Source organism: Malaclemys terrapin, chromosome 7 (genome assembly GCF_027887155.1).
Source record: "Malaclemys terrapin pileata isolate rMalTer1 chromosome 7, rMalTer1.hap1, whole genome shotgun sequence".
Taxonomy (NCBI): Eukaryota; Metazoa; Chordata; order Testudines; family Emydidae; genus Malaclemys; species Malaclemys terrapin.
In genome coordinates, this window is record NC_071511.1 from 93113777 (window position 1) to 93126474 (window position 12698).

At 39.6% G+C, this 12698-nt stretch overlaps 1 protein-coding gene across 5 annotated transcripts in view; it reads left to right on the plus strand.

Annotated features, from left to right (window-relative positions):
* Positions 1-12698, plus strand: part of PAPSS2 (3'-phosphoadenosine 5'-phosphosulfate synthase 2) — a 91700-nt gene that overhangs the window by 671 nt on the left and 78331 nt on the right. The window lies entirely within an intron of this gene.

The window sequence follows — 12698 nt, forward strand, 5'->3', positions numbered from 1 at the left end:
GTGGTTAACGTGGGACTGGCTCCTAACTTGAGTCCGGCAGGCAGCCGTCCGGCAAACTGGCTCTAGTCAATTTACTGCCCAGCTATCTGCCCCGTTGGACACCTGAGCCAGGGGGTTGGCGGTGGGGGCAGGGATGCTGGAACAATTTGTATAGTGGGGGTCCTGAGTAGGATGACCAGATGTTCCCATTTTATAGGGAAAGTCCTGATTTTTTGGTCTTTTTCTTACATAGGCTCCTATTACCCCCCACCCCCTGTCCCAATTTTTCACACTTGCTGGCTGGTCACCCTAGTCCTGAGAGCCATTTCACCAAACTGTAAACCCTGTATATGATAGAAACCATTTCAAGCTGGAGGGTGCTGCAGCATCCCCAGCCCCCGTAGTTCCAGTGCCTGTGCTGAAGACCAGTGTGCCATGGCAGAACTGAAGGTGTGCTTTGCCTCCTCTAGCCAAAGACACTTGTTACGATTTAGGCCACAGATTTTGTGATCGTTAAAGTCAATAGAAACACACAATCTGATTTTGTGTTTTATTTTCACTTTATCCTCACATGATTTTCTTTTAAAATTGAATCATGTCTCTGTTAGACCAGTGTTGCAAACTTTCTACTTTTAATTTTAGCATTTGACCCACACTTTTTTTTGCATGTAGGAGATGGCTAGAGGATAAACCAATTACAAAGCTTTATTCTCTTGTATGCCTTGGATATTTACCAGTGTAATTAAAAAGGTAGCCTCTCTTGATAGGTGGGAGTATTCGAGGATCTGTTCATGAAGAAATTAAAGCTACAGTGGAATTTGTTAATGCAAATAAAAGAACAGCTATTTTTCTAGCTATTGTAACAATTTGATCTGCAATTAATAGGAAGAAAATCCCTGTTGGGAGTGCCAGTTTATTGGCCACTAGGAAAAGTGGCCAATGTTAGTGGTTGATGATTAGCACAGTTTCCTCTATATTGGGTTTTAAAACTATACCACTTTAATTAAGAGTGATTCCATAAAATATACCTTAACCTTGCTTAATTATTCTCTGTTGTTTTGGACAAATTCCACCTAGCTCATTATATACATTTCTCATTTAGTCAAACCCCTGAAGTTTCCCAGCCCATCTCAAAGCACAACTATCTTTTATAATACATTCACTAATTAATTCTCAGAAGACCTTTATATTCTGCAGAAGGAGTAGAGGAATCAAGATGACCTGCATCATGGCTGTTATTCCCCAGGCCAGAAGGGAGTACCTTGGGGGTAGCATACTTTACTCTTGAAGAGTTGAGGTGCTTTAAAAATGTCATATGAGATGCAACTTAAGTTATCACTTTCAGTCCTGCTTAGCTTGAAAAATAGTAGCTCATCATCGGACTTTGAAGCTGTGAGAATGTATGGAAAAACTGGAGGGATAATAATACAAGCACATTTAACCTTCAGAGCTCCATATGAAAATTAACCAGTCTTCACAACAATTGTATGGTAGGTAATCAAGTATTATCCACATTTTACAGACTAGGGAAAACGGAACAAAGTTAAATGACTTCACCGATATTACACAGTGAGTCAATAGCAGAAATGGGATTAGAACCCAGGAGTCTGGGATTATATTAATCGGTTATCATATTGCCTCTGTGCAAATCTTCAGCGCTTTTACAAGGTCACCGACACACAACTTCTCCCTTTCTACATTCTTCCAGAACTGTAGAAAGGAAAAACAAATGTAGACAAGCTATAAACCAATAAATTATGCTACAGTACAGTACACTTGGGCAGAGGCCGGTTCTGTGAAATGATTGTCCAAATGCAGTTCTTCATTAATATTGGATACCCTGGTTACAATACTGCCAAGAGGGTAAGGATGTGAAAGAAATTATATTTCTTAAAATTGATCATCGAAGAAAACCTTTGTATCTCATTGACTTCCATTGTAACATCAATGATGACTACAGCCTTATTAGAAAAGGGTAAGGCAGTCTGACAGTTCTTGGGGTTGTTAGCATTGGAGTCAATAAAGCTACACTGATTTATACTAGCCAAGGATCTGGCCCTGTGCATGCAATAAATTGTAATAATTTGTGTGCTAGCATTGGACGCAACAGTAAGGAAAAGTGAGGATCAAGGACAGCAGTTTAAAAGTAGAAAGGAAAAAAAAAGAATGTTCCCTGCTTTTACTCTATGGGCTCTTTAAATGATTATGAACCTGATTCTGAGAAGTGTTGGCAGCCACAGCTCCTACTAAAATCACTTGGGAGTTGCATTTCTCTTTGCCAGGTCATAGTAGTAGATGGAAGGAAGAGGGACTTGGTTGGAAAGAACCTAAAAGCAAGGCAATTCTGTATATTTTATATATGGAAATAATATACGTGTGTGTATCTATATCTATAGAGATATAGATAGATATGGAAAGACGTTAGAGTAGTAGATAGCTATCTATAATCTAGTCAGTTATTCTTAACACACGTTGAGAATGCAACAGCGGTTGAGCAGAGGGAGTTTAGAATGATTGATTAAATAATCCCAAGACATTCACATACAAAAACTGGATGTACACTGTCAAATAGGTGCTCTCAGTAGTTCCAAGTTCATTGATAAGGAATGTAGTTGGAATTGATGTGACTGCTGCGAGAATATTGTGTCCATTTCTGGTGTCCACAATTCAGGAAGGATGTTGATGAAGTGGAGAAGAGCCATGAGAATGATTAAAGGATTAGAAAATATGCCTTATAGTAATAGACTCCAGGACCTCAGGTTAAGGGTTGACTTGATCACAGTCTATAAGTATCTACAGGGGGAACAAATATTTCAGTCCGATATAACACAATCCAGTGGTTGGAATTAAAGCTAGACAAATGCAGATGGGAAACAAGGTGTACATTTTTGATGTTGAGGGTAATAAATCAGTGGGACAATTTACCAAGAATTGTGGTGGATTCTCCATCACTGACCGTTTTAAAATCAAGATTATATGTTTTTGTAAAAGATCTGCTCCATGAATTAGTTTGGGAAAATTCTGTGGCCTGTGCTATACAAGTTGTCAAACTGGTTGATCACAATGGTCCCTTCTGGCCTTGGAATCTATGAATCACTAATGCGGGATCAGGCCTTCAGATCTATGTTCTAGGAGCAGGGACCTTGCCATTCAGTCATCTGTAGAATGCCAAGAGCATAAATGGCAACATACAAATAAATAAGTCAGTGTGTTTTGACTACATGAAATGTGCTGATAATCTCAGTCTACAGTGGATAACTGTCCAGGTTACAAGACCCACAACCATAACTAGCACTAATTGACAGCTTTGTTGGCAACCTCTGAGGAAAGGCCAAGGATTGAATTATCAAGGAGACTGAAGTGCTGTCTCAAACTTGAGGTAGCCTTGTCAGAATAGGATTCAGCCATATTGACAAGGTAAGTTGGTGAAGCATTCACTGACATGTGGCAACTTTCAACATGGTAATAAAACCATATTTTAAAAAACAAAACAAAACTGTGAACTAAATAAATAATGGATGAAATTCACAGTAAAACTGTAAAGTGCCAATACTTATGCATAAGTGAAAACAACCTTTCAATTGCCAACTGTTTTCCATTATTTCTTGGAATTTGAGGGTTGATTACAAACTGAATTTCCATATTTTTCCTGGTTTGAATCAGAACTGTACAAGTCTTTAAACTAAACTCCTATTAATTTCACTGGATGATTTCCAGGTATCTTCTCATTATTTGTCATTTTATAAATGGATTCACCATATCTTAAATGTGATGCAAGTGCATTCAGACCTTGATTAAATCAAACCCATGCACATCAAGTGCAACTATATAGTAATATTAGCTTTCTGTTCATATTGTAATAAAACTGGTGATGCTCTGTTTTAAAACTCTTCCATGTGAGGTAATCCATTGCTTTGCTATTTGCAAGCAGATAGTCACAAGGGAACTCCTTTGAGTGGAAATAAATCTTTGGAGAGGGGTCCACATGGGAGTCACGTAATTTTAGAGGTCATAAAATCTGGTTAGTTTATGCAATGTATATACAATTGTTTGTTTCACAGTGTTGAGATGGCCATTAAAGAAACCTAACATAACAACAAGGGCGGCGGGTATAATAGGCCAAGGAAGGCTAAGCCTTCCCTGGCGCAGCTGCCACTGACCCGCCACTGGACACCTGGGCCGCGGTGGCCCTGTCCCTTCCCCAAAGCCCCCACTGCCTGCAGTTGCCTGCCGGTAAGTCTTCTACTCCAGCACCACCCCCCTCCAGAAGTCCCCTCTGCTCGTTGCGTCCCTCCTCCTCCTCTGGGGAGGGGAAGTGAGGAGGGATGTGGCAAGGCAGAGGCAAGCGGGAGCATCTGACGGGGGAGTGAGGTGACTTGGCCAGGCGCTGTGGGGCCGGCCCGGTGCTGGGGGAAGGTGAGGGATGATGGCTGGGCGGGGGGGGGGGGCAGTGGCTTAGACAGGGGGGCCTTCAGGGATATGGGGGGCTGGCGGCTTGGCCTGGGGCTGGCCCAACATTCGGGGGGCCGGCGGGTTGGCCCAGCACTGGAGCCAGCCCGGCTTGGCTGGGGTGGACCTTCAGGGGCGGGGTGCTGTTGTCTTGGGCCAGCGCTTGGGGGGGCGGCAGCTTGGGTGGGGAGGGTGACTTCAGGGCGGAGGGGAGTCGGCCGCTCGGCTGACGCTCAGGGTGGGGGGTCTTTTGTGGCTGGGGCAGGCGGACCGGGGCTCCTTCGGTTGAGGTGGGAGCTCTCAGAAAATTACATATCCTAACAAGGTGCCATTTAGTGTGGTAGCTGAAACTTTTCCCCCTTCTTTTACTCCTCACTTGATCTCTTTCTCTACTTTTCGAGGAGTGTGAATTCAGATTTGTCTGCTTTTTGGGTATTAATGAAATCCTGATTTCTTCCTGCTCTTCTATAAAAAGAAGATCCTTATTGGCAAAAATGATGCATTAACTTTTCTCCAACAGACTATATCCTATGGGGCTCTGTGAAGGCATACTCATGTAGAAGAATAGACGTTACCATGAATATTGACAGTTTGAGAATGTCAGAAAAAGGAATGTATACATGATCTTTAGTAGTTATGAATTTTAAATCTTTTGAAATGCAGTGAGTATTAACTACATTTTGGTCAGTGAAACAAATCATTTGGTTATGTTACCCTGTTTATGATAACTGGGTAGTGAGTTATATAATCCAAATATTTAAGAAAACCAAGACGTTGCTTTTGTGTCCATAAAATTCTAGTTTGGTAGTACTTTGACTTTCTAGCCATTTAGCTGTGTAGGCAACAATAAGGCAATTAGAAGACCATCACTTTGACTTCTAGACTGTTGGCAGGGTATGAACTATGTCATTCTTATTAATAATCTGTTTTAATTCAAATTAAGAACAAAATATTTTACATACAGCAATCTGACTTTTGCTAGTTATATGAAAATTATTTTCTCTAATTCTGTATATGATACTTTAGGAGGACTGGAATTCTAATAGTAATTATGCAGAGAAATGTCTCATTCAGCACATGCTCTGTTTTATTGAATTTGAAAAGACATCATTGAGTTCCAGAGTTCTTTTCTAAAAGCAATAAATATTAGCTTTGTGGTGCTAAACTCGTTTTTTAGAACAGTGGTGTTTAGTAATAGCTTAACTTTTAATCTTACTTACATAAAACTTCTGTGTCCTTATGAGTGAACTCATACTTTTGAGAATAAATATACTTGAAAATAATTGCAGTGAATAATGTGTAACTGTAGACCTAACCTTGTTTATTATGTCAGTTTTTGCACAGTGCAGCATTCATGACTAAGTATACCTCACAACACCCACAAGCTTCAGACTTGTTCTCTATGCACCTGAGGTTTCATTGGCATTTCCTTAATTCAATACAAAAGTTATCTTTCATAAGCAAGTGGCCTTTTCATAACATGCAAAAGAAGATATATAGTACAATATTTTATTGAGAGAGAGCTTTTGGTAATACATAAATATATAGATATGGAGGATCTTCAGATGGACTCCTCATTCACATGACTGTTTATAATGATCATTGGATACTGAGAGCCTGTCACTCTCATCCACAGAGATTGAAATGTCATCTCAATGAAACTAAATGACTTAATTAACAGTAATTTATTCTCTTTCAGTTATATTGAAGATATTGCGTTTTTTCCCCTTTATTTATTTATTTACTGATTGGATTTAAAAAAACCTCTCCATGTTTATAAATTATTGAAAGTAGTTGACTAACATCTAAAGATGCTCAGTTTCCTTGTTTAAATTACACTGATAAATGAAAGGACATTATATGGTTAACTCGTATATAATTAGCCTATACAACTTCAACGTATTCTGATGTTGGAATAGCCATCCAACTGTAAGACCAGAGCTCACATCGATAGTGATATCACTCAGTACCTTGCAGTGTGTATCAATAGCCTTAAAGGTATTTTTATTAACTGAAGGACCACATAAAGTTAAAAATTTATAAAAATCTTATATAATGCATACTACTAAATCTTTTGCATCTTCATTTTTGATAATCTTGTATTACAATAAGAAAAGAGCTTTCTATGTGTATTATTTCAAGACAACTACTGATAGCTCACTGCAGTGGAATTTTGACATCGGGGTAAACTGATTGTAGTATATTGGCATATTGCAGTCCCGTTAGCCAAATTGCTCAAACATTTTCTGATGTTTTTGTGACGTTGTGCAGCCTATATGGTTTTATAAAAACATGATAATAAGTGAATATAATGTAACTGGGATAGTTTTAGAAAAATATGGTAATAAGTGAATATAACGTAACTGGGATATGCTTCATGCAAAAGGTCTCTTGTAAGGTATCATTACAAAGCTTATAATCTACTGAGTGTGATCATCTGATTTGTATAAATGTACCACTCTTGTATCTAAAACTAGAAATATAAAATATAACTCTGAGGGCCTATTGCAATTATGTAAAGTGTGGGCCATTAATGATGGTTTGGGATCTTGATGACTCCCATTAACAAGGACCATTGTCTGCAGATGGCTGTGTTTACCTGTTAGTCTCACTGTATATGTGTGCTGGCAAGTGGGCAATGAAGTCTTGCAGTGACATGTGATCATGTCACCTGAACTGGAATCCATCTTTAACCTGGTGCTTTTCCAGTGGGGCGGGGGGGTGGAAACCCAGAGGGACAAAGGGTTCCCGCCTTATGCAAAAGATATATAAAGGGGTGGAAGAGAACAGAGGGAGGGAGGAGCCATCATGAAGAATCCCCTAGCTCTCACCTGAGCTGGAACAAGAGCTGTACCAGGGGAAAGAATTGTGCCCAGGCCTGGAAGGTGTTCAGTCTGAGAAAAAGCTTACTGAAGCATCTCTGAGGGTGAGATTATCTGTATTTAGTTTGATTAGACATAGATTTGTGCATTTTTGCTTGGTGACTTACTTTGTTCTGTCTGTTACTACTTGGAACCACTTAAATACTGTCTGTATTTAATAAAATCACTTTTTATTTAGTAATTTACTCAGAGTATGTATTAATACCTGGGGGAGCAAACAACTGTGCATATCTCTCTATCAGTGTTATAGAGGGCGAACAATTTATGAGTTTGCCCTGCATAAGCTTTATGCAGGGTAAAACGGATTTATTTGGGTTTAGACCCCATTGGGAGTTGGGCATCTGAGTGCTAAAGACAAGCACACTTATGTGAGCTGTTTTCAGGTAAACTTGCAGCTTTGGGGCAAGTGATTCAGACCCTGGGTCTGTGTTGGAGCAGAGGGGAGTGTCTGGCTCAACAAGACAGGGTGCTGGAGTCCTGAGATTGCAGGGAAAACAGGAGCAGAGGTAGTCTTTGCACATCAGGTGGTAGCTCCCAAAGGGGTTTCTGTGATCCAAACCGTCACAGTTTTATCACACTGTTAAAATAGTCATAGTTTACAGCTATGATTACTTCACAGTTGTGAAATAGAGTGGTCCTCTTATTGCCTCATAATGGTGAAATATGACTGTTTTGCTATCTAGGAGTTGGACTTTTGCTCTTTCAAATAAAGAAATGCAGAAATTTACATCTGCATAATTCCACAGACAGTAATATTGTTACAGCTCTTCCTCCAGTAAATATATCCAAATACGGGTATTGGAACATTATAGGGGAGTATTATATTGCTTTTTAACTATTTCTTTAGAAGAGCAGTTAGTTTGTCAAGAATAACTCTTGTAAAGATGTACTTCAAATTGAAATTATACATGGTAACTGTCAACTATGTAGCTGTTCAGTTTGATTTTTTTTTTCCATGTGCCCCACCCAAAATCCTTGCTATTACCTTTAGTGTTGTTTTGTTTCCCCATTTTGTAGCTTATTAACCCTATCTGTTTTAAAGGGGTGCTAGCATTACCTAGCTAAGTGATTGTATTTAGTGTTATTAAATGTCAGTTATTGAAGGATAGGTTCTTGCCATCCTAAAGGAAGTGTACATGCACACATAAATATGTATTTTTACATGAAGATCTGGTAGACATTTTTCTGTGTCCCCAGAGTTAAAATAAGAGTGGTTTTCATGTTGATTCCATTTTCTTAAACATTCTCTCTTTCAGTGTATGATTCTGAAACTCAGCTTTATAGACTTTATTGGAAGATGGACCACAGCAGAGGCTAATATGAAATAAAAATTAAGGGGGTTGGTTATTTGTTCATTTATTTATTTATGGAGTTCTGCGAGATTGGATGGTTCAGGGGACTGGTAACCAAACAGTTAGTCTTTTACCTCAGTGTCACCAGTTTAGGTCAAACCTAAGTGTTTGCTTACTAGAAGTATCGTGTAGTAGCTGTTTGGTGGCCTAGCTTCATTTCCCAGTGGACTAATGTTCACATCACTGGTGCACAAAACCCAACACACTTGGTGATGATGAGCACCCTTTTTAGCATGCTTGGCAGAGTACATTGGGATTGAACAGGCACGTAGACTGAACTACCCTTTCTACCACAGGGGATGACTCAGGTCAGAGTTGAAGTACATTGGGGTGGAGAAGCAGTTGCTGTTTCCTGTGTTGTACTTGATCTCTGCAGGCAGAAGGCCTAGACTACACTGGAAAAGATTTGCTGGCATAGCTATACTTGCAAACTCGCCTGGTGGAGACACACCTTATACTGGCAAGAGTGTTTCTCCTGGTATAGCTTATATGAATTCCCCAAATGAAATAAGCTATACCAGCAAAAGAACTTTTTACCAGTATAACTGTATCTATACTAGCACTTTGGCCAGTATGGAAATGTCATTAAAAATCACATCCTTAAGTGACATTACTATCCCTGCAAAAGTTTTTAGTGTCAATCCTGCAACTTTCACAAGCACTAAAGTCAAACAGAAGACACAGTCTTCAAGTTTGCTGGCATTATTAAGACTGTTTTGTTGTCAATAAGAAATCTATATCAACACATTAATTTCAGGTATAGGTTTCCGCCTTCAGTTGTTCTTGAGATAGCAGCCCCGGTAGTCAGATGTTAGAGAAGGCATGATGGTAATTAGAAGGCTATAATTGTAAGGTCTAATGTTGCATGTTGTGGCATAAAGGGAACATGGCATGCATATGCTGCTCACCAGTGATTTCTGGTTTCGTGGGTGCATCATAATGTGGGCCTGGCCCCAATCTTTGGTTTGCTATGTCTTGCTAGGTACTTACTAGGCCACACAGCATCCAGCACTGCTGATAGCAGTAATGTTGTCAGCCAGTGTCAGGTGGCATAGTGACACCCCTGCTACTGATAGCATGGTCCTTGTGGAATGGCAGTCAGGGAGCCATGCCACAATCACTCCAGGCAGTTGATGTGAGTGACTGTTCTGCAATGCATTGGAAGTGTAGGGGGGCAATTCCTAAATTGTCTTCTGTGCTAACTCAAAAGTATGACCAGCCACTGTTGCATCTACAGCAGACAAATGTGTAGAGAAGGGTCGCGGTTGGAAGACTACCCTCCTTGCTTGACCATGCTGACAAGTGCACAGCAGCAATGGATGAGTGTTGTGATTTCACAATCTAGCCCTCAGTGATTGTTTTTGAGAAACTGGAGTGAAGGTATATTTACTTTAATCACGGGGCTGATTTTGACTGTTGAAATATCTGTTTAAGTGGAAACAATGTTTATATCTAAAATACAGTGTTTTAGATAAGTTTGTATCTATACATCTGACCAGAAGATAATGTCACTTAACTGTCTGTGTCATGAGCATGTTATTGGGTAGGATGACGTTGTTTACCTTGAGCCAGTACTTCGATAACAGTCAAGAGTACTGAAAGTACATAGAAAGAGGCAGTGTGTATGACCTTGGGTTCATTTCAGGATATTATCTGTTAATGTATTACTCCCAAGTACACGATGGGCCAAATTTATCCCTGGGGTAATGCCAAGTCATAGTTGCCGAAAGTGAAAGAGTAGTTCACTACAGCCCATGTAGTTCAATATTTTGTCTTTTAAAACTTTCTCAGAGTATAATATTAACAAAAGGAGAGCTATAGATGTTCAAAGTTCAGTGGTAGCGTGCATCGGTAGGCAGGATAACAGAAAAGTAGAAAAGTTTGTGGGTGATACCAAGCTGGGCGGGGTTGCAAGTGCTTTGGAGGACAGGATTAGAATTCAAAATGATCTTAACAAACTGAAGAAATGGTCTGAAATAAATAGGATGAAATCCAATAAGAATAAATGGAAAGTGCTACACTTAGGAAGGAATAATCAATTGCACAGATACAAAATGGGAAATGACTGCCTAAGAAGGAATACTGCAGAGACGGATCCAGGTATTATAATGGATCAGAAACTGAGTATGAGTCAATGTAATATTGTTGCAAAAAAAGTGAACACGATTCTGGGTTGTATTAACTGGAGTGTTGTAAGCAAGACACAAGAAGTAATTCTTCCTCTCAGGAATGATAAGGCCTCAGCTGGAGTATTGTGTCATGTTCTGGGAATATCATTTCAGGAAAGATGTTTACAAATTATACAAAAATGATTAAAGGTGTAGAAAACATGACCTAGGAGGAAAGATTTTAAAAATTGGATTTGTTTAGTCTGGAGAAGAGAAGACTGAGCGGGGACATAACAGTCTACAAGTACATAAAAGGTTGTTATAAAGACAAGGGTGATTAATTGTTCCCCTTAACTACTGAGGACAGGAAAAGAAGTAATGGGCTTAAATTTAAGCAAGGGAGATTTAGGTTCCTAACTTTCAGGGTGGTTAAGCACTGGAACAAATTATCTAGGGAGGTTGTGGATTCTCCATCACTGGCGCTTTTTAAGAACAGGTTAGACATACACCTGTGAGGGATAGTCTAGATAATACTTATTCCTGCCTTAGTGCAGGGGACTAGATGACCTATCAAAATCCCTTCCAGTCTTACGTTTCTATGATTCTATAATATTATAAGCAGGGCTGGTAGCACCACCTATTATTAAGGTTGCCTGACAATTCCCATCATAAGACTGTGTTTTCACTTGCTTCTACTTTGCCAGACTTTAAGCATGTGGGTGGGAGCCTCAGGCTAAGTTATTTTGGAAGATTTCAGCCAGAATAGTTAAGCTGTTTCCAAGAATGAGGCTAGGGAAAGTACATTGTTTTGTCCAGGTTTAAAAAAAAAAAATTCCAGTGACTTTTTCTTTGACTAAATGTATATTAATTGAGCACCATCCATTGAGCACTGAGTGAGGCAGGGATTCTGGGGGGGGGAAATAGTACATGATCTCTGAGATCTTTCCTGTCACCTGAGCAAAGGAAGAGAGAAGGCAGAAGATTCTGGAAGTGAATCACTGGCAAGATAGGTTTAGTGTAGGGTGAAGGGTTTTGGTTTTGTGGAACATTAGTCCACCTTCTACAGGGAAAGGGGACCATACAGTTTGGATGGTCTCCACCTCAGAAGAAGAGAGATCAATCTCCTTGGGGATAGGCTAGTTAGAGTAGTCAGGAGGTGGTTAAACTAATAGCAAAAGGGGAGGGTAAAAAGAGGGAAGATATGAGCACCCAAGACAAAATCAAGATACTGAAAACAAAATTAATCAAAAAGAACAGGAGTACTTGTGGCATCTTAGAGACTAACAAATTTATTAGAGCATAAGCTTTCGTGGACTACAGCCCACTTCTTCAGATGCATACGGCTGCTACTCTGAAAATTAATCAAGAAACTAAAGGAAATGAAGAGAAGAAATTCCTGAATTGCCTATACACTAATGCTAGGAACTTGGGTAACAACTGAGGAATTAGAATTGCTCGTTATGAGCATAACTTTGATCTAGTTGATACTACTGAAACCTGGTGGGATGATTACACCATTGGAATGTTAAAATCAGTGGCTATAACCTATTTAGGAAGGATTGAGTGGTACTCTATGCCAAATTGGCATTACCTGATTTGGAGTCACTGATAACTCAGAAGAAAGTGGTCTTGAGCACTTATGCATTAATGTCCTAACAGATAAAGCACAAGATGGGGAATTAGTCGGTGTCTGCTACAGAGCACCAAATCACACTAATGATGAGTACCTCCTTACTCATCTATCTATACTGTATAGGAAAAAAACCCTGTGAGATCATGGGGGACTTCAATTTGAGTGACAGAAGCTGGAAGTCTCATGCTGCCAGTATTAAAACATCCTTGAAATTTTTAAACATTGTAGATGACAAACCTACAAACATATTCTAAACCTGGGACAATTATCTCCCTAACCCCCCTTCTGTGCCCCC